At 41.3% G+C, this 27600-nt stretch overlaps 1 protein-coding gene across 1 annotated transcript in view; it reads left to right on the plus strand.

Moving 5' to 3' along the window:
• Positions 1–27600, plus strand: part of rxfp1 (relaxin family peptide receptor 1) — a 117236-nt gene that overhangs the window by 28379 nt on the left and 61257 nt on the right. The window lies entirely within an intron of this gene.

Consider the following 27600-nt stretch of genomic DNA (forward strand, 5'->3'; position numbering starts at 1 on the left):
TTGATAGCCTTATCGATCGACTTAAGATTATTGATAAGCGGCGTTCCCCCCCCCCGAAATCTCAATGTTTCTCGAAAAAAAACCTACTAAATCTAAAAAATGTAATTTCAAATTTAGATAAAATACCACATTTAAATTAATTCTATTTCAATTCTTTAATCCAAAGGTGATTTAAATATTCCCACTATTCACACCCCTCTTCACACACACTCTTCACATGCCCAATTCACCTGGGTCTCTTGTCAGTTGAATTGTCGATTAATTGCGATTAATACTTTTTAATCGATTAATGCATTGATCGATTAAAGTCGATTAATCGATTAATCGTTTGCATCCCTACTACATGGTCTGTTATGTTGCATGGCCTCCTGTAGATGATTCTGGGGGGTGCCTTAAATGTCAGCTGTCATGAAAGTAATTATTTTTTAAAAAATCGATTGCTTAAGCTAAAATTGTGAGTATCGAGGGACCAATGTATGACATTTATTGTATCGTGGTCCAGTTTACATGGAATTGCCCAGCTTCCACATACAGTATTAGTGCCCACACCACTGCCCACACTGCCTTGTGCTAAATTTAGCTCCTTGGGGAGAAAGGGGGGCATGAATCCAATTTCCGGAATCAGTGCACAGCCATTCCGGACTTTAATCTCAATCTTATTCTGGCTGTCAATAGATTCTTTGATGTATGTACTCATACGCTCCTAATAAAACAGGGTGTTGGTGCAGCTTTAAACAAGGCTCACAGCACCTCTGACTAGCATAGATGTGAATGAGAAATATTGTGATTAATTAGGTCCACATATATTTTTTATCATCCTCAGGGAAGCCTTTTTCAGGCTCTTTTTCTTTTCAATGATTTTTCATAAAGTAATCATTCATCTTCTCCTCTCTCTCTGTTCTCTATGAAAAATTTCAGGAACATTAATTACGTTTATCTATCACAGACAATTTGTTATGCTGAGATTGCTATTCCGACCGTGCCTTGACAAGCGTTACCGTCGGCTTGATAAGGAGGACCCGGCCGTCACCCACTGCCTTAGCGCGATAAAAAAGAATGGAGAGGTTTATTCATAGATCCTTCTTTTTCACCACGTGGCTAATGATTCACAGGCATCCCCAATCCATCTCTTTACACACAACACTCCATTTTAGTATCTCAAAGAAGCCCTATGCCAACCTGGCAGCTGGAAATTGTGTAAAAAGTAAAAAGTATAGCCTCATACTCAGTCATTCATACTCAAATTATTGCTTCCCCAGCTTTCCCAGCACACAGTACACTGGTAGCCACTGGCCAGGCTCTAAACAGCATAACATCACATAAAGAAATTCAAGCTTAAACTTTGCAAAGCAATGGTGACATAAGGAGCCGTATCTGAGCAAATGGACTGCGTTTTATTGTTTTGAATTAATGTGTTCATAGAAGCAGCCGAACCACATCACAAGGCAATGTGTGACTTTATTTTAGCAGGGCACTCTGATGATGCAGCTGTGTCCTCTACATACTGAGCACTTTGATTCAGTGTTAGGCAGGCTCAAAGGCACCCACAAGGTCACCCTCTCTCCAGCACCTTGGGCTACTCAGTGAGGAATGTGTGTGGTTTTAGAGGCATGTTAACCAGCTCAGCTATGCTGTGAGGCTAAAACCCCTTTTGCATGGGATATGTTTTACCTGTGGACTGCTGCTAACTGCACATTACAAAGTTACCTCTGGCATGAATGTGATGACAAGACTGTGACAACAGTGCATGATGATTTACCCCTCCCACTTTCTCTTAATTTACTGAGGTGTTTTAATCCAGTCCAAATAGGCCATTTCTATTACCAATGTTCTGAAATAAAATCATAATGACCCATGTCCATACATAAAACTAGTCCCATCCGAATAGGACTTAAACACATGTGTCCAAGTCAAGTCCAAGTCCAAGCTATTATAGCTATTATATATATAATACCGAAGCCAAGTGAAGTCCAAGTCCAAGTCTCGGTTTTTTAGCAAAGTCCTTAGTTATGTGCACAACACCGACAACTACTTTTGGTCATAGATTCATTAACTTACCTCTTCGCACTGCTAGTCACCCCCTTTGACAGTCACATTCTTAACAAATAGTTGGCCTACTGGTACTGCTTAAGGGCAAATCATTTAGTTTTATTTTTTCATGTAACATTTTCACATACAAAGGCAAAGAATGAATATACTGAGATATGCCATGCCATCGCAAGTCATAGCAAGCGAATACTGTCAAGTCCAAGTCAAGTCTCAAGTCAATAGCATACAAGTAGGAGTCACGTGACAAGTCATTCCTAATATTGCTAAGTCATGTCTCAAGTCATCAATGTGTGACTCAAGTGTGACTCAAGTCCACATCTCTGACCCACGATTATTTCCACAAAGCACCACCATTTAAATTTCCGCACGTTCCAAACATTTTTGTCCCTTAATAATTCTGAATTTTAAGTAATTTTTCAACGTACACATGAATACTGTTACAAACCAATTATATTATATCAAAGCATATATTCAAGGCTTTTTGCAAACAATGCCTTCTCTCTGCTCCCTTGAAATACCTCCACGACCTGCCTAGTGGACCCACCCCCTAGTTTGGGAACCACGGCAGTAGACAATTCCATTCAAAAGAGAGAAGAGGTAGTTGTTAAGTCACAGTCTAGGTTCTGCGTTTGCATTTTTGCCTCTGGCAGGCACTCATACTGAAAGAAAATAAAGGAAGTAACATAGGAAATAAACTGTAGTTGTTGTGGGCAAGTGCAATAATCACCCACTGTGATCAGTATCTTGTGAGCAAGCCATAATTCATCCATACAGCTTTACGTTTTCCATGCATACCCATACTCCTATGTGTTTTTCACATTCATGCTATCAGTTTGCACATCTCTCTTCTTCTTATCTTCATTGGCCACATCCCCAATCAGTCATCCCCAATTCCCCAAAGTTTCTTAACAGCATGCACACAGTAAAAAAACATACTGTTAATTCAACACTTAGAGAGTTCTCTGGGATTAAATACTATCTAAAAGATAAATCGACTCTCTAAGTGTTGAATTAACCCTGCTTTTTCTACTGTGTACACACTGCTTTGTTTTATATTTTATAGAACCTATATGACACCCTGATAGCTGGCCAGATAAAATTCATCACCTTCCTTATCCCTGTGTAAGGGAAAAATGGGTGTGAATCGTGGAACTTTTATTATTTCATTTATATGGAGCCTACATCTGCTGCCTATTGTATTCTCATCATGATACCAATTGCGATGTCAATTGCTTTTTGGCGATGCTGTGAATTGACTTGTCAATTATGTCTTTTAAAATCTCATCTAGATGCCATTAATAATACAGCAAGACCCATCATTATTATTGTTCTGCCGAGGACTGACATTAAGTATAATGGTGGGTAAAAGCACAACATGTGTAATTTATTATCTATTATATAAATAGCACATTTAGAGTAATGGTTGTATAAGCTTGGAACTTTGCCAGACATTTTGTCAGCGTGTGTGGTAGGCTGACCCCTTGCACAGGCTGCAAGCCCGGAAGGGCCTTGATTCCACCACTAATGTGCTATACAAACATATTAGAAAAAACGAAACGTTTAAACAATTTTGAAGTAATTAAAGCAGAACTGAATGCTTACTTCAACATTGTGATGTTTGCAAGCCTGGAGAGATAAGATACTGTATAATGTGCGTTTTATGCATTTAACCAGACATCTTTACATAGGGTTGCATTCGCATGGGATTAGTATTACCTAGGTAATTTATCTGGACCATTTCACAGGTGGTGAATCTGTCAGTAAAAGCCTTATAATGCATATTGCTGGCTTTGTTAATTTGCTGGTTTTGGTAATATCTGTCTTCTTGGCATTTTAATGTAGTTCTTGTTATTACAGCCCAATGATGATAAAGAGAAATCAGATAATACATCATCATATACACATTTTCACATTGACTTTTGACCATAATAAATAATAATGAAGTCATACATTAAGGAGGGACAAGAGAAGAAGTGACTCTCCGCAGCCAACATGGGCTCATGAGTTACGGGCATGGATTGACAGACGTACACGTGTACATGCACGTGCACACACACACATGCACATACACACAATCACATTTACATGCTCGCACTTGCACACACACACGCGTGTGTATATACAAACGTACATACTGAATGAAAATCTGCATAAAACACCATGGAAGATAAGAATGTATGTTCGATGCTTTTTCCTGTGGTTCAGCACCAATCATCATGTACTACATCCTTGACACAATTTCAGTTTTCAATGGTAGTAAGTATGAATGCATGTGAAATGCATGCATGAAGATGTGTTTGATTGCACTATGCCCATTGTAGGTCTACATACTGTACAGTGCATGGTCGTATGCTGCTGACAGCTGTGGCCGGGCCCATGACAAAGTAATCTGAAAGGGTCCACCCCCCCAATACTCTGTAATGAGGACCCAGTTCTGCCCCCATCCCCCCGCCCTCCCTGTGCCTGGGACAACTGACCCATTTGCCCCCCCTGCATATAGGACGGCCTTGGTGAGGGAGTCATCACAAGTCATCACAAAAAAGGTTCAGGTTGTTTTTTTCCAGATTTGGCATGTGTTTTCCACTCGCTTATTTTCTGGTTAAATTGCACTCCCACGCGCTGTCCTTAATCTTTAGATAGCAGCGATAGGAGAGCTGTTATTTCCCCCCGTGCTGTGGCCTCAGCCAATGGTGAATGTGTATGTGTATGTGTGTGGGCATAGGCACTTGTGTGTGTCGGGGGGCATATAAATATAGCCACTTCTATAGCCATAAACCTTTGCTTTCTTTGTTGGCTTTACTCACCATCTCACACTACTTTGAATGCACTATCACACAGGCATGCGTGCATGCACACACACAGACACACACACACTCACACACACACAGACACACACAAACACACACACACACACACACACACACACACACACACACACACACACACACACACACACACACACACACACACACACACACACACTATGTATCCCTGATATCCCAGCTCCTTTCATTGTTGTCCCACTTCTCCACCTCATCTGTGTGTGCGCCTTACTGAAGTACAAGCCTTAGAAAGGTAGGGAACAGGGAACAGAAAACACTACTGACATGTAACTTCGATATGTTATTCTGTAGATTGACTGTTGTCTATAAATAAATGTACATTTCAGACATGTTTTGCAAAAATGGTAGGCTATGAATTGTATACTCCAGTTTAAAGGAACTCGCACCACTAATATCAATGCAAAATTTTAGACATTTAATTGAATGTATCCTAGGCTATGAATTATACACATTGGACTGACAAATTGTGCCTTTCCTTCCCTTTCCTTTCCTTTCCTTTCCTTTCCTTTCCTTTCCTTTCCTTTCCTTTCCTTTCCTTTCCTTTCCTTTCATTACATTACATTACATTACATTACATTAACTTACATTACATTGCTCTTGCGCCATCTGGTAGCAAATGAGCATGTGTGGAACGACCAGCGACATTAAATTGGCAGAGGAATAAAGTTATTTGGAATTAAAAGAGGAATAAACCACCCACTTAATGATTCCACTCAACACTGCATATTCATAATCCTACTATTGGGGTAGATAGTAGCAAAGGTTTGACTGTAATGTACAGCATAATGAATGGTACAGTAATGTAATGCAACACGAGTCTATACGGAAGGCTACGGATGTGCCTATCAGAGTGATGTCCTGTTTGAATTGATTCACCTGGTGCTGGCCTCAATACTCAAGTAATTAATATTTAATGAAGAAGATAAACAGCATCTGGTGTAGAAATAGGAATTGATCCATGATAGCAGAGTCTAACCGTCCACGAAATGAACACCCATTAACTATTCATTGACCATCATTAAATACTGTAGAGTACCATATACTGCACGGCTCTCGTGTATTTTGTTGAAGATTGCATAGAATAGTTATACTCATGAACTATTCAATCATTTTCATGAGTGGTTTAAATAGTTTGGCAAAATGCTATCACCGTAAATATAGAGGGAAATAAAATGACAGTGTGTTCATTTACTTAACTTAATTAAGTGAAATGAGCTGATCCAAAAATTAAGTAGCAGAAATCTGTACACATTTATGTGTGGTTGTGTAAATTTTACTTAAAATCTGAAGTGATATCATCCAAGTGATATCGCTCCTTAACGTATGCGCCATCACCAGATATTAAAAGAGCACATTTCCTTTTGTATTTCACATTAAAATTGAATAGATGCGCAGCGCGCTAAGCCCCCCACATTTGGGCTTGCATGCCCACCCACGGGGACCCCGGTTCGAGTCCGGCAGGGGTCATTTCCCGATCCTCCCCTGTCTCTCTGTCCCATTCGCTTCCTGTCACCATCTTCAACTGTCCTGTCAAATAAAGGCATAAAAGCCCCTAAAATATATATATTTTTAAAAAAATTGAATAGATAATATAGGAAGCCTGTAGCCTCTAAATGCAGATGGGCCTGTCGACAGGCCTATTCACTTTTGATGAAAAAAAATTAGCGACATCAAAACGAAATTGCTATGACAGTGGAGAGTTTCTAAAGTAACGGATTAAAACTTGGTCTTTATCATTTTGGCAACAATGAGGTTATAGCAGAGGCTCTGCGCTAAGAGGTCAAAGTATGCATGCGAGAGCTGGTTGCTGTATTCAAAATCTCAGTCACAACAAATCCTTTCAAAACCTGCCTGAAGTTCATTCTCACATTTTTACTTTTAATGTTATGTTTAGAGCTCTTGGCTGGGGATCTTCTGGCCCCTATTTGCCAGACCAATGGCTGGCTACACCCCTTCATCATCTAAACTAAAGAAAATTTGTTTATCTAGGTCTCAAGAGAGATGAACAGACCAAGGATATGGATCACTGGAACCATGTTGTGTGGTCTGATGAGACCAAGATAAACAAATTTGCTTTAGATTGTGTTAAGCAGGTGTAGTGGTAAACAAGTGAGTTTTACAAAAAAAAAGTGTATCTGGCTAGTCAAGCATGGTAGTGGGACTGACATGGTTTGGGGATGTATGAATGCCGTCAACATTGGAAATCTGAATTACACCTAAAGAAACATGCATGTCAACATGCACTGTGACCACTGAAGCAGATCATGATACTCTCCAGGATGTAATTCAAATCTCACACCCATCTATTTTAGCCAGGTGCAGACTCAAAATGTAAAAGTTCAATGTAAAGATTGAAACGGACACCGATAACCTCCCTTTTAATCCCTTTTCATTTCGAGACGTTTCGGCCAAGGCGTTCCCTTCTCAGACACTCTACAGGAGAGTGAGGTGTACTCACTTTTGTTACATGCTGTAAAATGTCAATGGCTGAATTGTGATTTTTTTTGTGAGTGAACAACAAATTTAAGTGGTTATATAGTTGTTAACAGGTCACTAATCATTGTGTCGAAGTGATTTACATTTCTTAAATATCCAATGAAAAGATAGTATAGGTGTTTACTCTCTTATGTGACATACTGTACACACACACACACACACACACACACACACACACACACACACACACACACACACACACACACACACACACACACACACACACACACACACTCTGAGTGAATTACATGTTCTCAGGGGGGAAGGGCAACAATTGATACAATGCCCAATCTAAATTACATGGATTACTGTTGTATAGATTCTTGGCTTTGCATTTAACTCAATTTACATGGAAATTTCCTACAATTGTCTTTCATTTTAATTAGCTTTTGTTTTTGGTTTACTTTCTCTTAGTTCAACCCCTCAGCGCAGAGCTATAACCACACTGCCACCAAAATTGTAATGGCTATGTCTTAATCTATTACTCTCAGTAATGTCATAGCAATGTTGTTATGATGGAGTTGAGCATTTCCAGCAAATAGTGAATAGTCCCCCCCGGCGACCCCATCTGCAGTAAGATGCTACTTACATTGCTCATTGTAACTCTGTCACACACACACACACACACACACTGTATATATAAAAAAGACTTAGAGTTGCTGGAAGGACTGCTTTTCGACTATGACTTCACCTCACTAAGTTTGGTACAAGTGGATGAGGTCAGAAGTTCACAACTCCAAGAGAATATTAACTAAATAGGTTTTAAGCAGTTTGAAGTGAACACTTCAAAATGACTCCATCCTATTGTAAATAATTAACTGCATGACATATACGAGTCACCATGATCAAAGCCCTCTGCTATGAGTATTTATGTTTTCTCAGAATTCTGCAGATTTTTTCCCTCTGTCTTAAGTGCCGACACCCGGTTATTTCAACATGGGTAATTCATGGTGGAAATGACAGGAAAATGAACTACACAACCACTGTTGACAGACAGCTCTTATTTGTCTGTTATAAGTCTGATAGTTAACTCAGTTGTCTCTGTTTCTTCACCCCACCGTGAATCTGCTTTCCAGTTAAGAAACAAAGACAACCACATGCATTACATCTATTGCCAGACAACTTCAATGCCAGACGAACTCCATGCAGCAACAGCTCTCTTCACAAGCACTCACAAACCATTTGTGGTGATTACCCCAAGCCCAGATACATGCAGCCCACACACACACATACACACAGAAACATAGTTTAGGAATGGTGACTGGTTTAGAGGGAAATTTTAAACTTTCCTCTGAACCATTTGTCGACCCAAAACCACACATACTCAACCTGTCGAGAGGAGGACTCACCGTGCGCCTTGTCATAGGAAATGCGCCATAGGAAAAGACAAAGGAAGAAAGGAAAGGACGGGGAGGGGGAGGGGAGATGATGAAATATGAGAAGGAAAGAGGAAGAAGAGGAAGAAGAAGAGAAGGAAGAGAGGGAGATGAGCGCTGAAACAGCCACAGGTCATTGGGAAATCTCAGCAAGAAGAGGAGTAGGAAGACTAAATGCTTATGTGGCTATACTAACAACCTGGGCTCAAACAGACTCAGCACAGTTTGTCTCCACATGGAAAAACTGTAAGTGCTATGATAGATCATGCATCTGTAAATACTATACCAGATTATGCATCTTCTGTGCACTTGAGCTTTCAAAGCATCACGGATTATGTAAGATTACAATCACATCTGGAAAAAATGGTCAAACTATACAGTGCAAGCAAATAATGAGTACACCCATTTTGAAAAGAAACATGTTGAATTCTATTTCAATAACCACATGTCATTTCGTAAATGTGCACAGAGTATGTTTAATACAACATCTGTTGCACTTACAAAAGAAAAGTAAGCTTATAGGATAACTAAAATGATTGGAATCTCATTTTTGTGAAATTATGTTGGTGCAAAAGTGAGTACACACCTATGTTAAAATTCAATAGAGAGGATCATGATTTGCTTCAGTAGTCAGACAGTACATGTCGGCATATTCTTTCGGTGAAATTCAACTTCTCAAACAGCAGAGAGAATCATTGGGTGCCAACTACCCACACTTGAGGAGATCCACCATACACGCTGCACAAACAGAGCATTAAACATCCTTAAAGATCACACACACCCTGGTCACAGGCTCTTCACCATGCTACCATCTGGCAGGCGCTTTAGGACTCTGCGCGCCCGCACTACGAGAATGAAGGACAGCTTTTATCCAACTGCCATTAGACTCTTGAACGCAATACGTCACCTGCCCCCCCTCAATACTTCAGGACTATCGATACTGTGAGATGCACATGGATTTTTATGGATTTTTATTATTTATTTACTGTTAATATATCTTTTATTTTGTGGGCATTTGTGGGTTGCTACTAAACACAATCTCGCTATATTTGTATAGTGACAATAAAAGTCTACTCTACTCTACTCTACTCAATGTTGACGGCACTACTGGAACCCCAAACCAAGTCAGTCCCACTACCATTCTTGACTGTAACCATGGGACACTTTTCTTCAGGTTACTTCTCACTTGGTTGCCACCTCACATGCTTGAAACAATCTAAAGCAAAGTTGTTTATCATGGTCTCATCAGAGACAAACAGATTAAGGATATGGATTTCTGGAACCATGTCCTGTTCTGATGAACACCAAGATAAACACATTTGTTTTAGATGGTGTCAATCAAGTGTTGTGTCAGTTGTAAGAATCTGTTGTAAGCTTACCATAACATATGTTGTATAAAGCTTAAGCAGATTCTTTTAATAACTTGTGTGCTTATCGAAATATTGTTCAGAATGTTACTTTTTTTAAAAGGATGCCACATTAGTGTCGTGTACTGTATGTCAGCTTGTAATAGTGAAAATGTATTGGAATTCAGTAAAAGAGATCAATTTACCCTTATCAGTTAGGATACCCCTTATCAGTTACAGTGATTTGTATGTGTTTTAGCAACGCGCTAAGCACCGGTATACACGTGTGTGTGCTATTGGTGGAAACTGTTGGCATACTGATTTATTCAGAGCCAATTCTTCTCCTCTGATTGAAGAGGTGGAGTTAACTGAATATATTCTGTATTGCATAATGCACAAACACATGCACACACATTCATGATGCAGCCAAGCCCTCTTCTCTGTTGCCTTTGATCCAGTATGCCGTGGCAGTGCTTTGCTCATCGCAGCATACTGTATTGATTTATTGTATGTAGGTATGTAGCAGCGGTGATAATCAGAAGAAACCCTCTTCGAATGTCCCTTGATGCAGTACTGAGGCTCTGCACTCTCTCTGAAGGGAGTGTCTCTGTATAGAATGCAGATTCATTTTTTTCTCTCTTTCAGCTCAAATACCAATAAGAGTTTTTTATGGCTGTGAATAGTCATTATTCTGTCACAAATTCCATTTCACGTTTTTAAAATGGTTTTGTACTGCATTATCCATAAAAGGTTTTAAATCAAACATTGTCTAGATCAGAAAATTAGCATGCTTGTGAGTTTCATTTTACAGTATTATACCAGACATAGTTAAACGGCTAGATCCGAGAGAATCTCTGATTATACTGAATGGAAACAATCAGGTGATTCCTAGCTGCTCTTTTAAGAAGGAAGCATCACACTAACTACACTAATAATCAATTCTCCAATTTATTTAGCATTGTATGATGTAATAGTTGAACAAGGCTTTTGTCACATGCCAAATAGACCTTTTCATCTTGTGATCTTACACAATGGTACTGAAAAATAATAAGGGACTATGTATGTATATAAAAGAACAACGGGGTAACAGAAAGCCACTTCAAATAGAATAACACACTTGTTTTCATGGCACCATTTTCAAAATAGCATCTTTCTTCAAAGCCTAGGTACATGCCTACAGGTTTTCAATTGTTAGAGCATGTTGAATAACCTATCCTTTTTTCCGTCACTTTTAATCATTCTTGACTCTTTATCTTATACAGTAGAAAGAGTATTTGTGTTTGAGGGGAGCGGGGGCACAATTTGGCAAATAGAATACAGGGTTCATCTTGGGACACAGGACTGATATGAATATAAAAATGGGCATCCAGTCAGACAAAAGGCATCAGAGTCATCATTGTCTCGACAATAGGATGGGCTCTATCTAAATGTAGTCTCTAAAAAACTCTATTTCAAATTTTAATACATTTGAATACATTTTGAATCCCAAATTTGAAAAGCTGATGTCAAAATTGATGCCAACCTTCTCATCCCATCACCAAATACTCACAAAATACTCAGTAGTGTTCAACATTGGAAGTCCCATTGAAGCGCGGTTAGAACCTGTTTTCTAGTCAGCTGGATGCTGCAGCTGTTTTAATGTGGTTTCTGTACTACTGACTCATTTTGGCTGAACAAATCGTATTGTGTGTACAACAGAAACATTTTATATCCTCTTTAAATGAAGTTATATTGCATCACGCCAATTATATGAGAGCACAACCTTAGAGTGACAGCAGCTTTCAAACAATCAGAGGCTGCATCCGATCCTGAAATCCCGCATTGTAACCAGTGGCTACAACTTGGCTACACAATACCTATAGTGTTATTTAGAGAGCATACCAAACAATTGTGAACGACATGACAATAATTTCTCCTAAATGGTGTCATCAGTACAGAATCTATGCAAGCAGATAAAACAGCTTTTTACCATACATAGAGCTCCAATGGGACTTTCAAAGTTAAACACCTAGGCCCTTATCATTTTGGAATTCTTTTCAGCGCTCACATGAGAAATACATCAGTGGTGCACGGTTTTCATGCTGCTGAGCCACTGAATGGTCGGAAACACTGGATTTTGTAGACTTGCTTTGAGACGCCTACGTTGTGAGAGTCTGAGGTTTGCCTATAGTATAGTATATCATTTGTACCCAGGGCCACTGAGAGCTTTAGCAAGGCCTGGGACAAATTCATCTGAAAGCCCCCCCAAATACATACATCTAATGATGACTCAATTCTGGGTCCGTTCTCTCCTTGGGCCTGGGAAAACTGACCCCCCCAGCGGCATCCCTGGTTATGCCAGTGACACATTGGCTTGGCATGACCTTGCTTGTGTCTCTGCCATATGCAAAGCTCCTATTGAATAGCATAATCACCCTGAACTAATCATATTTGCCTTCTGCACAGCACCCACCCACGGGGACAATCACAAATTGTATTCAAGTTATGTCACGGTGTGCGCGCGAGCGCGCGCGCGCGCGCGCGTGTGTGTGTGTGTGTGTGTGTGTGTGTGTGTGTGTGTGTGTTTGTGTGTGTGTGTGTGTGTGTGTGTGTGTGTGTGTGTGTGTGTGTGTGTGTGTGTGTGTGTGTGTGTGTGTGTGTGTGTGTGTGTGTGTGTGTGTTTGCACTGTATGTGTTTGTAGCATTTAGCTTTATAATGTAGGCCTATAGAACAGTTGATATACAGTAAAATAATGCACTAGAGTGTTCAGGTTCAATCACCAACTTCTTAATATCATCTTCCACATGGCGGTGGATGATACTAAAAAACATTGTGATAGCAAACCATGATGGCCTGCCTTCCTTTAGCTTCCTTCAAAGGATCCTGGCCTACAAAGGGAAGGTAGCATGTCATTTTTCCGACGCGTCTTTGGTCCGACGCGTCAATATTCCGAAAAATTCCCATTGATCCTACAGCCCACTAACTCGAAATAATTAAATTAAACCCTTTGCTCCAACAGCTCAATGTTCCGACCAATGGCTGTTTGGGGTTGGTCATCATCCCAGGTTGTGTGTGCTTTTCCTGGTGCCAAGCAGACTTCAGCTGCATGCGCTGCTACGAGCACATAGATGCTTAAGCTGATGTGGGTTTAAGGGTATGAAGGGTATGCTTCCCTACATTGTGTGGGAAGGATCACACACACTCAGACTCAAACACGTTCACATACACTCACTCTCTCTCTCTCTCTCTCTCTCTCTCTCTCTCTCTCTCTCTCTCTCTCTCTCTCTCTCTCTCTCTCTGTCTCTCTCTCTCACACACACACACACACACACACACACACACACACACACACACACACACACACACACACACACACACACACACACACAGAGGAGGGGAGGATAATGTACTTTGTACTTATGTAAGCTTACTAAATGTACTGAAGTCCTACTGCTCGAGGTGTGAAAACTCATACTGTGGACACTGTAGGTGATTTGTACATTACATTGCACTTAATACCAGACACTTTTATCAAAAGTGACTCTGGTACAAGCTAATGGTTGCAGCATTTTGTTCGCATCTGTTCATGAAGGAATAGGGAGGCAAAATATTGATTAATTCGTTAATTCACAAGTTTGTCCTTGAGTGCTTGGTGTACAACCGTATGCATGTTTGGCATGTTAGCTGGCCTCTGTCCTGGGATGCTTTAAACGGAGCTCATGCGGGATGAGATCCGCTTCCCCCCTATGTGTATAGAGGAAGTGTAACTGGGTGTTCTAGTGAAATGGAGGAGTATGGGGAGGTGGTGGGACAATTCAGAAAGCCTTTGTGCATGAAAGGTGAAAGAGGGAAGGAGGTTATTTAAATATGCGCTCAATGAATGAATGAATAAATGCTCAATGTTTCTCAGTGTTAGACATGAGATAAATTTAAATTGCTAAATTTAAATTGATTTCTATTCATGTTCTTTAATCCAAAGGTGATTGAAATCTTCCCACTTTGTACACCCCTCTTCACACACACTTCACACACTCTTGCCAGTCGAGTTGGCAGGTAATTATCAGTTGATAATGGTTCATATGGCAGGAAACCTTCTGACTTCCAGTCCGTCAGTACTGTGGCACTGACTATTTTAAAAGATCAGATAGTTCTTTTCTTAGGCGCCAGACTTCCGCTGGTTTAACCTGTTACCAGTCCCACATATAAATGACCAGTGATAAGAAATAACTCAATTCAATGGAAGTCATTTTGTTGTTTTTTAAGCGCAGAATCAGATATGTACAGAAAGCTGTTGATACAGAAAGCATATCTTCAAACATAATAATGGTAATAGAAAACAAAAACGTCCTTTACTGGTTAGTTTGTGAGTGCATGTGAGTTGTGTATGCACTTGTCATAAGGGACAGACAGTTTGATGGAGCGGATGAGAGCTGTGAGCAGTACTGGGGTAGAAAGTAGAACAGTGAGTGAAGATTGGAGACTTTTTACCCTCATTGTTTTCCAACGCACAAGCCCAGGTCTGAAGGTGTACAGACAGCGAAAGTGGTCAGTTGGGGAATTACCTCTGAGTCTGCACAAGACAAACATCCTGTTGACATTGTTCAAAGCTGTCGATACTTCCTGCTCCACACTTTTTAGACAGCCGACTTGCCTGTCCGGTCCCATAACAGTGATGGGAAATGAGCAGTTCAGTCTTGACTTGCATGGTCCTAATAAAGACAATCTTCTTAGCGCACATTCTTTGTTCTTGTGCCTCTCACTCTACTTGCAGGTCTAGTCCTCAGTGGCCTCACTGCCATTGAAATTGAATTTTGCTTTTTTTATTGGCTACTCCCATAAATACTGTTTCCGATGTGGCATGGGAAATGTAGGGAGGACTCTGCCCTCACTCCAAGGGAGACAGAGGGACAGTCTGCTACAGTGTGTGTGTGTGTGTGTGTGTGTGTGTGTGTGTGTGTGTGTGTGTGTGTGTGTGTGTGTGTGTGTGTGTGTGTGTGTGTGTAATATGCATTGAAATTGCGATGTTAAGAGTGGCGATATGCGTATTGCGAAAATTACTTGATTGTCGATAATGTTATGTATAATCTTATGTATGGATTGAACGTTTTAAAAAATAACAGCATTTTGTTTTTATTCACAAAATACCTTATTGTCACAATTTGTTTGAATCCAGTTGTACGTTTTGCAATCTCTGCTCCTCTGTTAGTCGTGTATTCCAATAGAGCCGCATCCTGTTGAAAGAAACTTCATCTCCCAGCAGATACAGTACTGTATACAGTATGTGATGAAGCCAAAGATTTTCCATATGGTAAATGTAGTATACAGTATAAAGTGGATCTATTTACTTTAGCAGAACCAGTCCTCTAACTTTTGTTTTTCTGCCAGTGCAGTGATTTGGAACACTGAGACTTGCTGTGATGCTATGTAAAAGTCGTGTTCATTCTACTTTCCGAGTTGAATCCTTTATTAACATTTACAATGTTGGAGTAAAGGCACAACATTCACCAATATAAATCATACCATGTGTCACCAATGCAAAAAAGTGGGATCAAGCCAGGTCTCATGGATGTGACTGTCCATTGAACTCCAATCATTCTCCTGGTCTCCTAGTCTCCCAAAGAGGCATGGCTGCCATAAGGTTGCAGCATAGAACCTCATGGCACGTGGCCTCTGGAGGACACTCCATATGAACCACCTAGAGACCTTATCAATGGTCTCTGATGAAACATACTGTAGAGCAGTACTCAGTCAATGCAATTGTAAAAGAGGAATCTTGTAACTAATTAAGCCGCAGTGGAGATGAGTCAGACTAATTAAAACTCTGATTGAGACACAATCGTGGAATTCAAGGCTGCTGTTGTCTGATTAGCTGGCTGGACGGTTGGCTTTGTGTCCATTGTGCACTGATGACAAGGCAGACTCTGGTGTGTGTGTGTGTGTACGTGTGTGCGTGTGTGTACATGTGTGTGTGTGTGTGTGTGTGTGTGTGTGTGTGTGCGTGCGTGCGTGCGTGCGTGCGTGCGTGCGTGCGTGCGTGCGTGCGTGCGTGCGTGTGTACATATGCGTGCCAGCAGATTCTGAGATTTTGATGAATGCTTTGCTGCCCAATGCCCTTGATCAGCAGCCAGAAGACAGTCAGTAGCCTTGTGGCTGGAACGATAAGGAATATGCACATCATTGTGTTGTGCATTGTGGTTGGTGTTAGGACTTTGGCAAGTTATTTGGCTTCACAGTTTTTTCCCCCTCTATTGCTGAAAGTTGAAATATTCAATTCTATTGGCTGGAAAACTTTTGTTGAACTCCATCACTGTGTCACTCTTTTGTGAATATCTGATAGAAAACACTAAATTCACATAGCAGGAACTCCTGAAAACAATGTAAAGAGGCAAGCTGTCTTGTGGTTTCAGAGAACACAACATGATTACTGTACACGTGAAATAGTACCATTGGGAGAAAAGACTTTACCACCCTAATGGCAAATCATCTCCTATATGCTCCCCTTGAAGGGTTGCTGTATTTCAAATCAGAACAAGAGCAGAGCACAAGGCAATATAGGAATTGGCTACCCAAGATGAGCATTCCTTCACAAATGGGAATAGGAAAGATAAGCGTCTGTTGCTGTATGCTATGCTGCTATTTTCTGCAATTTTCTGCTAACAGCCAAACCCCAAGAAATGATCTTTGGATACCCTATAGGGATTTAAAAAAAATCATGCTTGTATTTTTCACACATACTGTGCAAAATGTGAGCATCTATCTGAACATCACACATGACAACACAAGAATATGTTGCAATGTGCAGGCCTCCCTTTTTTTCTCTTATCTCAGCAGATAGGACATCACCTTAGCAGACCACCCTTAGACATCTGTGCTGATCACCAGAACAGTTAAGTCCTGTATCTCCTAACAAAATCCCCTTCCTCATACTTAACCCTCTATTGCATGAACAACCTTTTAAACATCATATATTTTTTTAAATGTGTTTTTTAGACTTGAAAGTGGTTAAATAATACAAATTTAAAGAAAAATCTAAAAAAAAAAATTTGGGGGGGTAGTTGGTAATTTGTTGCCATATGGCAACAACGCGGGTTCGATGAACATGCTGAAATCAATTTTCTTTTAAAAACATGATCTTATTGAAGGAAAATTTAAACAATTGTAACATTATAGTCCCATGTTCACTCTCAATGGGAAAAGTGGAGGATATTTGTTATACTCTATTTTAAAAACCCCCAAAAAGAATTTGTTCCCATAAGGCAACGCCATGCAATAGAGGGTTAATCCCTCCATTCCCTTTGCTTTATCAGACCTTTTATCATGGTGCCCATGGACCTCTTGTGTGACACAGACACCCAATCACTGCTAAAATGACTAACAAAGTTGAAATGTCTTGTTATGGTGGAATTTTAACTAATTATTTTCTAAAGAATTCCTGCGATGAAAAACGGTGTTCCTCATTGGTAGATGTTTGTGTTTGATATGAAACACAGATATATTTTGAGGAACTTCCCTTAGGTGCACCGTGTAATATATTTTGCAGTTTATTTCCAGAATTCATGCTGCCCATTAAAGGCCAACTTCCGATAAAACTCAGTTTTACTCACTCCTTTCGAAGATCGGACGGTCACCCCAAGTTAAACTCACTTGCAAGGCTCTCATAGCGGTGCGTCAACTCTCCTGGCTGTGTTTCCCGGTGTTTCCCAATTTACATAAATAATGCAGAGAAACGAGCGAATCACAAAAGCCTTTCTGTGTTTCGTCACGTCGAAAGAAGGCGTTGCCCACAAAGGTTTATATCGACCCATTTATCTAAAAACATGTCGTAATTTTTTTCTGCTTGTTTTCAAAACAAGCAACGTCTGGTGGCCCGAAACATAGCTTAGCTTAGCTATCAGCTGGTTGCTACTCTCAGGTACACACACAGCACAAAGCCTCATACATAAAGCCTGCTCACTCCGGTTGCTCCGTGCCTGCAGCTCGCCTAGGGGTCGCTGTCGAAAGAGCACAGCCCTGAATGGAGCCTGCACGCCTCCGTTGGCGCCCCTATAGTGCAGTACCACCCGGGGAAGTGGCGACTCTGTTTCCCATTACATTCTCTCCAAGAACTGGAGGACTGAGCCAATCAGAGACGCGTTTCTTTGAGAGTAGGAGGAGTGAGCCAATCAGAGACGCATTTCCACGAGAAACACGGAACACTCTCTCGTTTCTCCACAAGCCACCTTGCCAGCTTGCAAAAACGTCTTGAAACAAAGCAACCAGAACGTTTTTTAAAACAGGACCAACGCGTAACACATTCAATAACAATTGGGAACACGGCAATATTAATTAAATGACGTTGAGAGGCCATCTTTAACAAATGTTAAGTTACCTTTTTCATGAATACTTACCACCACCACCGAATTCTAAAAATTATGACTGGGAAAATTGCACTTTTTATAGGCTACATGAAAAGTGGGATCTTCTCCATGGTTCGCCATTTTGAATTTCCAGAAATAGACATTTTTAGCTGCAAAACTTACTGTATGTTAGTTATACCAGTAAATATTGGTTTATTATTTATTCATGAAAATATCAAATTTGGTAGGCTAATAGACAGCAGAGTTTCAATGAGCACCATAGTTGCAGTCATACCTGTCAACTTTGAGCTCCCAAACTTTGGAAAATTCCCATATTTTAAGCCAAAATCCGGGAAATTTTCTAAAGGCCAAATTCGGACAGTCAACGGGATGACAGAGACGGATCGGTTCTACTCTGCTTTTCACAACAGCGCGCGTGCAAAGACAGTCCTGTCTAAAATCCCTCACGTTTTACAGCGTGGAAAAACAATGCAATGAAAACAAAACAACGAAATGAGCGCAATGAGTTTCTTCTTGTTGTTTTGTCGCATAGGGTAGACTGAGTACAGTTGAGTACAGGGTACAGTTTAGACAAACCAAATATCTCTGGGTAACAACGAGACTCTGATCTAATTTTTGTGGTGGATGTAAAACCAGTACAGAACGCAGATCCAAAGATATTGGGAAAATGCTGTTTTCGACAAGTCAGATTTACTTCACCAAAAGCAGACATATTTCCTGACATCATAACAGTTAAAACCATTTTTAAATCTTTATCAATGTGTGATCTGGTCAGAAGGGGACAGTTTAGACGCTAGCCTGTAGTGCTAATTTCACTACGTTAATCCAATGTAAAGTTGCTCACGGGTACAGTTGAGTACAGTATTTTGCTATCGGCCATGCTATTAGCTCCCATGGCTATTACCTCCCATTGATTGGAATGGTGTCTCAACTGTACTCTGCTATGTCTCAACTGTACCCCACCGTTTTTTAGCTAGAGTACAGTTGGGACAAAAGTGCACATTTTTTGTTTGATTAATTACACAAACATTAAACATCCTAGAGATATAATTCCTTGATTAAGCTTATATATTTGCCCACATCCTGAAAATATGTTCTATCCAAAACAACATTCTTTTTAGGACATTAAAATAGTCTAATTTGTGCGTGGAAAGGGACAAAAATAAAAGTGTACCCAACTGTACTCAGTCTACCCTAAGTTGTTTGTTTGTGCAAAACTTTGTGCTGGTACAGGTTGTGATTACGTAGGTTAATCGCATGATTCGCTGTTCCGAGGCTGTTTTATGCGTTGCATGAACTGATGGTTTTTGAGGAAAAGAGTGGGCGCACAAGCGCTACGGAGCTCGAGGGTGACGGCTCGTATTTTCAAGGAACTTAAATTCTTGGTGGCATCTGGCATACAATCTTCTGGCAGGTAGCTTGATAAGCAAGACCCTCTGTCTCTCTCTTCAAGAGGGGGTGTGGCTCGTCGGACAGGGCCGTGGGTGGGCTATAATTACTGGACCGACAGTGTTTTTTGATAATGTGAAGAATCCGGGATATTTTTTGATAATGTGAAGAATTCCGGGAAAAATGTCAAATCGGGAAATGAGAAATTAGGGATGGTTGACAGGTATGGTTGCAGTGCCCATCACCATTCTACACAGTGCACCTTTTTAAAGGGCACTTTTCTGCAGTGAGGCATTGGCTTCCCATTTCCACCTCACCACTGTGGTCCCTTGGGATCAGACAAGTACTGAGGGGCTTGGCTATGTGTCGAAAAAACAGCATTGACCGAACAACGTACAGTAGCTACTATACTCGGTCTTGACACACAATATTTTACTTTTAGTTTAAATAAATATTCCCAAATTCTTGATCTATCTTAGTTATTTTGATTTCAAGCTAGTCCTGATCAAAAATCTTGACGGTGGCTGTGTCAGGAAAGGATCTCTGCGATGTTGCTTGATAGATTCCTGTGTGTGTCTCTCTCTCTCTCTCTCTCTCTCTCTCTCTCTCTCTCTCTCTCTCTCTCTCTCTCTCTGTCTGTGTCTGTGGCTGTGTCTGTGTGTCTTTGTGTGTGTGTACAGTAGTCTTTCTTGCCAAGCTATGGTGCACAGAATGTAAACGATTACTTATGGTCTTTTTTTTTTGTTTTCGAACATGGTGTGATATATTCAACTTTGGTGTCCTTGCACTTCATCAGAGCTAGCTTCAATTAAAGTGCTGCAGGTGTCCTGGGCTGAACCTCTGTCCTCAGAGTTCTGTGTGAATTGAGCACGTTGCATGTTAATCAGCAGGGATTCCGATTGTCCTTCACATTACCTCTCATTTCCAAGTAGCAACACAGTGTGTGTGTGTATATATGAATGTGTCTGTGTGCCGTGTTTGGGTGCGTGTTTGTGTACGTGCAGGCATGCGTGTGTGCACATGTGTCTGTCCATCTGCCTGCCTACAACTCATGAGCCCATGTTAGCTGCGGAGAGACTCCTTCTCTTGTCCCTCCTTAAGGCGGGCATACACTGTGCAATATTTTCAATCGTGGGTATTTAGCTCCTTCTCACACTGCACAAGGGAATTTAACGATTTGAAAGTTCACATCTCACGACTCACGTCTTCACACTATACGAGCCGCCAGTCGGATGCGAGCATAATGCTCCCACTGTGCGACACGACAGGCATGTTTCCCGGGACTGCAGAGGAGGAAATATGCGCTCCTGAGATGAGGACGTGATCAAGAGCGAATCGCACTGCCCTATCAATTTGTGCATGTGTAGTCAAGTCAGGTCGTAGCACTGCGATTTACTCACGAGGGACGACCAGGATTTCAAACGGTTTGTATTTTCTTGCAACCCTACGATCGCACGATCGTGAGGTGATATCGCTTGTCGTTACCCCATGTACACTACACGATGCGAGACTCACGATTGACCTCCGATTGAACAAGAAATCGACTCCTAAAATGTCGTGCAAAATCGTGGCAAAATCGGGCAGAAAGTTGCACAGTGTAAGTCCGGCTTTATTGTATAAGCCAAAGTGAAAATGTGAATAGGGTGATGTTTTATCTGGTTTCTGTTTATCAATCATCATTGGGCGGTGATAACCATTACTTCAATAAAATGCCTATAAGACCGAAATGCCTATATCACCGAAACAAATGATCAACAGAAAATCAAGGAAATCCATTGCTATGAAAAAAAGCCAGCAATATGCAAAATAATATTTGAAGCTGTAATAATAGTGTTTATAATATTATAATAGTACCGCTGATGAAATATTCACAGCACAGCATGGTTCAATATATAATCGATACGAGAAGTGGGCCATTGCACTGTCATATGAATAAGGTTTTTAAGCCTTTTTCCAGGAATTTCTTCTGCCAGATACTGTAGAATATAAGCACTCATCACAGGAACTGTGCGTGTGCGTGTGTACGTGTGTGTGTGTGCTTCTTTGAATTTGTGTGAGTGTGTGTGTGTGTGCGTGTGTGTGCGTGCGCGCCTGCGCGTCTGTGTCTGTGTCTGTGTCTGTGTCTGTGTCTATGTTTGGGCACACACCCACACACAGAAAGAACCGGCTGGAAGGATCTGAAGCATAGCATTTAATTCGGATTCAGAGTGCTGATTCAGAGGTTCTCCAGTAAGCATGTTGGAAAGATTTAAATTTAATCCATACCCACTAACGGACACTGCATTTCCATTACACAGCCCCATGGGCATAGCAGGAGCTATATTATGCATAGGTATGTTATACCAGCTGAGCAGGGTAGGCTTGTGATGCTTATTTCTGACAATAGCTGAATGTTTTGTTTATGACTACAGCTCCAGCTAGTATTCGGAAAACGCTATGAATGCATGCATGACACATTATAAAGCTTCATATCTATTGCCATAAGTGTATCCATGTTCATAACAACAGTCACAAGGTATTATAATGTGTTGTAGTAAGCAAATTTGTTCAATTTTCTTAACTTTGCTGATGACATACAAATGAGCTGAGACTGGCCCTTGAGGATTCTGTGTGTGTGTCAGGGTTCTAAATTAACACCAGCCAACAGGTCAAATGCTGGTGGTATTTCACTTTGGCTGGTAGATTAACTTACTAGCCACTTTGACCCATTAGTGAGTGTGTGTTTGGCTAGTAAAATTAATATCTATAGCCATTTTGGCTGGTGGTGAAAAAAGTTAATTTAGGCTCCCTGGTGGGTGTACACTTAAAAAGATTAACAATGAGATGTCATACAATTTCCTTTTGCTGATTGCAGGGAAAACTGAAGTACTGAGGAAAAGTAAGAAACTGCGAGTGAGACTAAGGCTAAATCCCATTACACCCCTTATCCCTACGCCGTTCCCCTTCCCCTCCGTTTTGTGCGTCCACGTGTAGGGGTAGTCTCAATTCACGTTAAGACAGGGGGGTAGGGGTACGGCGAAGGGCTTTCCACCCCTCCAAACTGAGATTTTCCGACATCACACTCTAGACGGAGGTCTACGACAGATTTCCCTGAATGCATTGCGAATGCCTTTAAAAATTGATGGCTAGCCACAGCATCCACAACAGCACACATGTTTAAGTATTTTCGCAGCAATTGACGGTTTTAAAGTGGTAATAATTATTCCATTGTTCTAAGTTTAACATTGTCCTAATATGTAATGGCCTTTTTCTCTGTGAAGAAAAGTTCACTCTGTAGTTCAGCCGTTAAATAAAGTAACATCAATAACATACTGAAGTTGGGCTCAAATCTAAAGTTAAGATCTATTTCACGTCTTTTCTGTTTCATTATACTTTTCCATTTTTATGCAGTAACATATTGTTCTTAACTCGATTGTGTGAAACACCAGCATGCAAATTAGCATAGCTCGCCTTTTACTCTGTATATTCCCCAAAGTTCTTCTAAGGTAATGCTGAACTCGAGTGCACCACTATTCATATAAGCAAGACTCCCAGTCTGAAGGCTGCACAGCGGGGTTACCAAGGCTCCCTCTGTCAGGGATGCTGAAAAAAAAAGTACACAAGTTGAGGATGCCAACTTGTGTACTTTTCAAATCATCTATTGGCACAAGCCTAATGCTTACATTACAAAGTAATATCAGGCAATTTCAACATCTACAGCTGTATTGCTCATGTTACTCTTGACTTGGCAGTACATCACTGATGGACGCAAACATTGCAATGCCAAGGCATCTACAATTTACGACTTGTGTGTTTTATCATATTTGCAAGAAAAATGTGTCTTTCTGATTGATTTATGAATTTTTCTCAGAATAATATATCTCTAAAAATTATATATTTAAGCCTGTCCCTGCACCCACTGTCAACCCACATCTGCATGACTTTACCACCAGTTGTTCCCAAAGTTTGGGGAGAATCAAAAAGTAAAAAAAAAAAACATCCCATGTAAGAATTTTGTGGCTTCCACAAAAAAATCCATTGCAAATTGGAAGGATAGCCTAATATTCTCGCATCTGTAGAGGGCACTGGTGGTCATCTCTATGTTGTTGACAAATTACATACTGTAACAAAGATCTCATTTGACAAACATGTTGGTAAAGCAGAATGGCTCTCTGAAGTGCGCTGCTCAGAATGGGGGGTTGGGCTTGCCGTTTGGGAAAGAAGTGTGTGTGTGTGTGTGTGTGTGTGTGTGTGTGTGTGTGTGTGTGTGTGTGTGTGTGTGTGTGTGTGTGTGTGTGTGTGTGTGTGTGTGTGTGTGCATATGCATGTGCATGCATGCAGCATACGCATGTGTTTGTTCTATGGCAATGTTTTGCAACATATCCATTTTTTCCTCTAAATGGGAAAGGAATTGTTGCCATCTATCGCCAGTGTGCGGAGACGAAATTTTATCCTTTTGGGATATAGTGGTTTCCTCAGGCTGCGAGGTCTGAATTTTTAATACACTGCATTTAAAACATTTCTCATATTACATCACAGCCAACGTCCCACTGCTCAATTTCAGTCTTTCGCCTCATCCAGGCTGGTCCTGTTAACAAGCAACACATGTGTATTCTGCCTTGTTGCTCCGTGAGTGTTGGTGCCGTAAGTTGTTTGCACTATGAGCACCACTACATGTTCTACCGTAATAAATATTTTGACAAAAAGAAATTAGTTCTCCTAGTTCTCCTCTCCACAGTGTGCGGGGCCAGCAGAAGGCAATGGTAATTAGTCTAATAGCTGAACACAATATCATGCTTCTGCCGTTTAGCTGTGCCGCATCCCCCTCATTTCAGTTCTGTTATGTTCCGTCTATCAGTGTAAATGAATATTTAACACACTACCCCTGAGAGGAGAGGGAAAGAGAAGAGAAGAGAAGAGTAGAACTGCTTTTCAAATGCATAAACACGCCTTGAAGTGTTTGCAGTCCTATTTGTGAATAAAGAAATACTTAGACCCAATTTGAGCACATTAAAAGGTTGCTCTTGGGCCTGTATTTGTTGTGTTTTTGAAGGGGAGATAAATAAAAGGCAATGGTGGTGGTATTATTGACACGCTCAGCTCAGACCTGGTAGAACCTCCCATGACATCACCATTGTTTTGGTTTGGATTTTTTACCCCCCTCATCTTGGAGCTAGGCTGCTTTGAAACTGGGTGAATGAAAATTCTCATGAACAACATATGCCTAAAGACCCCATCCCCCTCATACACTTTCAAACAAGACAAACAGAGAGGAAGGGCCAATCTCCATTTTTTGTGTGCTTTAGACTAGGCTACCGCTCACCACTCTCTTTCCCCATTCCCAGACTCATAAAACAAGATTATTGACTGAGCAATTATTTTGGTAAATGAAGGTGTGTGTGTGTGTGTGTGTGTGTGTGTGTGTGTGTGTGTGTGTGTGTGTGTGTGTGTGTGTGTGTGTGTGTGTGTGTGTGTGTGTGTGTGTGTGTGTGTGGAAGAGAGAGTTGTGTGGACCTTGTCTTGTGTGTGTGCGTGCACCCTCAGACCTGTCTGTGCTTGAGAGCTCTGTGATTAATACAAGAGAACAGCATGCATCAAACTTAAGTGTGTGTGTGCGTGCTTGTGTGCGTGCATTCGTGTGTGCGTACATGTGTGTGTGGAATAGAGAGAGAGGGAGAGAGAGAGTTATAGGAACCTTCAGCTCCTTGTGTAATCAGCAGGGCCGTATTGATGCACAGGCTAGATATGGCTGCAGCCTAGGGGCCCCCACCTGCCAGGGGGCCCCTGATTGGTAAAAAGTGAAAAATTGCAGAATTATGACAAGATGCAATATTGAAAATTCATCTGTCATGTTCAGTAGAGTTGGTAGACGTGTTATCCTTAATTCCTAGCACGTAATCATGTCACCATCTATATAAATTTGACGCAAAATTTGTTTTCCGGGGCCCCCCACAGCAGCCATAGCCTAGGGGCCCCAGGCCTTCTTAATCCTACCCTGGTAATCAGTGCTTCCTGTTTACTGGTGTGTTAACTTTATTGGCTGCTGGTTGGTGGGTGTCCCTCTGGTTCACATCTCATCGATCCTCACTGGAAGACAAGCTGGCCGTTTCAGTCCTTATCATTTTCTGAAACGCACAACATGAAGATATAGCTGTCAAGTGGTTGGATCATCAAATTTGATGTGGTGCAGCTCCTAGGTGTGTGTGTGTGTGTGTGTGTGTGTGTGTGTGTGTGTGTGTGTGTGTGTGTGTGTGTGTGTGTGTGTGTGTGTGTGTGTGTGTGAGAGAGAGAGAGAGAGAGAGAGAGAGAGAGAGAGAGAGAGAGAGAGAGAGAGAGAGAGAGAGAGAGAGAGAGAGAGAGAGAGAGAGAGAGAGAGAGATGTTTGAAGAGGTCAACAGAATGTGTGTGTGCGTGTGAGAGAGAGAGGAGACAGTTTTAAGAGGCCGGTAGCAGTTTGACACACACACACACACACACACACACACACACACACACACACACACACACACACACACACACACACACACACACAATCACACATGCATATTTTGTGAAGCCTTGTGCGTGTGTGTGTGTGTGTCTGTGTGTGTCCGTGTCCGTGTCCGTGTCCGTGTCTGTGTTTTAGAGCATGTGTGTATGATTGAAGACATTCATCATTGTCTGAAACGATGTCTGACTTTCCCGTCACATATTCAGGGCAGTGTGAACTATATCTCCTGTTACAGGAATGTGTTGTTTTGCGGCCCTTGTACAAAATACTTCAGTTTTTTGTCTTTTTTGTGGATTTCACTCAATCCAGACGCTGTCAGACAATAAAACAACAATAACAATAGAACACTTTATTTTCCACAAAGTGGAAATTTATCTATCTATCACAGACATATTAAAACGTACATTTAAAACAATGATCTCACAATACACAAATCAAGCACTGCATTTGTATTCAAAGCAGAAGAGGAGACCACTAAGTTATATGGGAAAATACTGTACACTAGTCTTGTCTCTCCATGCCCTAAATGCACGTTTTGTTAAAAACTAAAGTTTGAGAGAAGTGTAATGCAATTTGGCATGCCTTATTTACCACCTGCATTCTGTTGTCCACTCAACTGTCATTCGGCTGAATTCAGCGTGAAAAGATAGGCACACCTATTTAACCAGCTGCATCTCATTCTCCGCTCTGCCGTCATTCGGTGTATTTTCAGCGCACAGAAAATTTGGAACGCCCCTAATTAACTCTCCAGCATTTATTCTCCACTCACCTGTCTCCAGTTAGAAATTTTCTTCTCGCTCTCATCCACCACCTCCCCGTTCGCCTCCCTTATGCCGCTGTTCTGGAGTCGTCAAGCGTCTTGCCCTAGCTTCCTCTCAGATCCCCTCACTCCATTGCACTCCATCCATCATCCATTCCTCCATTGCTCTCCAACCATCATCCGCTCAGCATTCACACATACCTGCCGCCGCAGATACTGCCCGATCTCTCAGTGGTGCCCCGTACTCCCAGGCTCGAGAATGTTGGCTGCATAGACGGTCGTGGCAGTAGTTCAGCACCACGGCCAGCGATCTTGCCCAATACAGTATGTAAACTATCTCAGCTTCTTGAGTGCAGTGGTCCCTGCTGACCCCGTGAAGCACTTTGATGATCAGCCCACCGCGTGGACAGTGGACAGTGTGTGTGTGTGTGTGTGTGTGTGTGTGTGTGTGTGTGTGTGTGTGTGTGTGTGTGTGTGTGTGTGTGTGTGTGTGTGTGTGTGTGTGTGTGTGTGTGTGTGTGTGTGTGTGTGTGTG

Source organism: Engraulis encrasicolus, chromosome 22 (genome assembly GCF_034702125.1).
Source record: "Engraulis encrasicolus isolate BLACKSEA-1 chromosome 22, IST_EnEncr_1.0, whole genome shotgun sequence".
Lineage (NCBI taxonomy): Eukaryota > Metazoa > Chordata > Actinopteri > Clupeiformes > Engraulidae > Engraulis > Engraulis encrasicolus.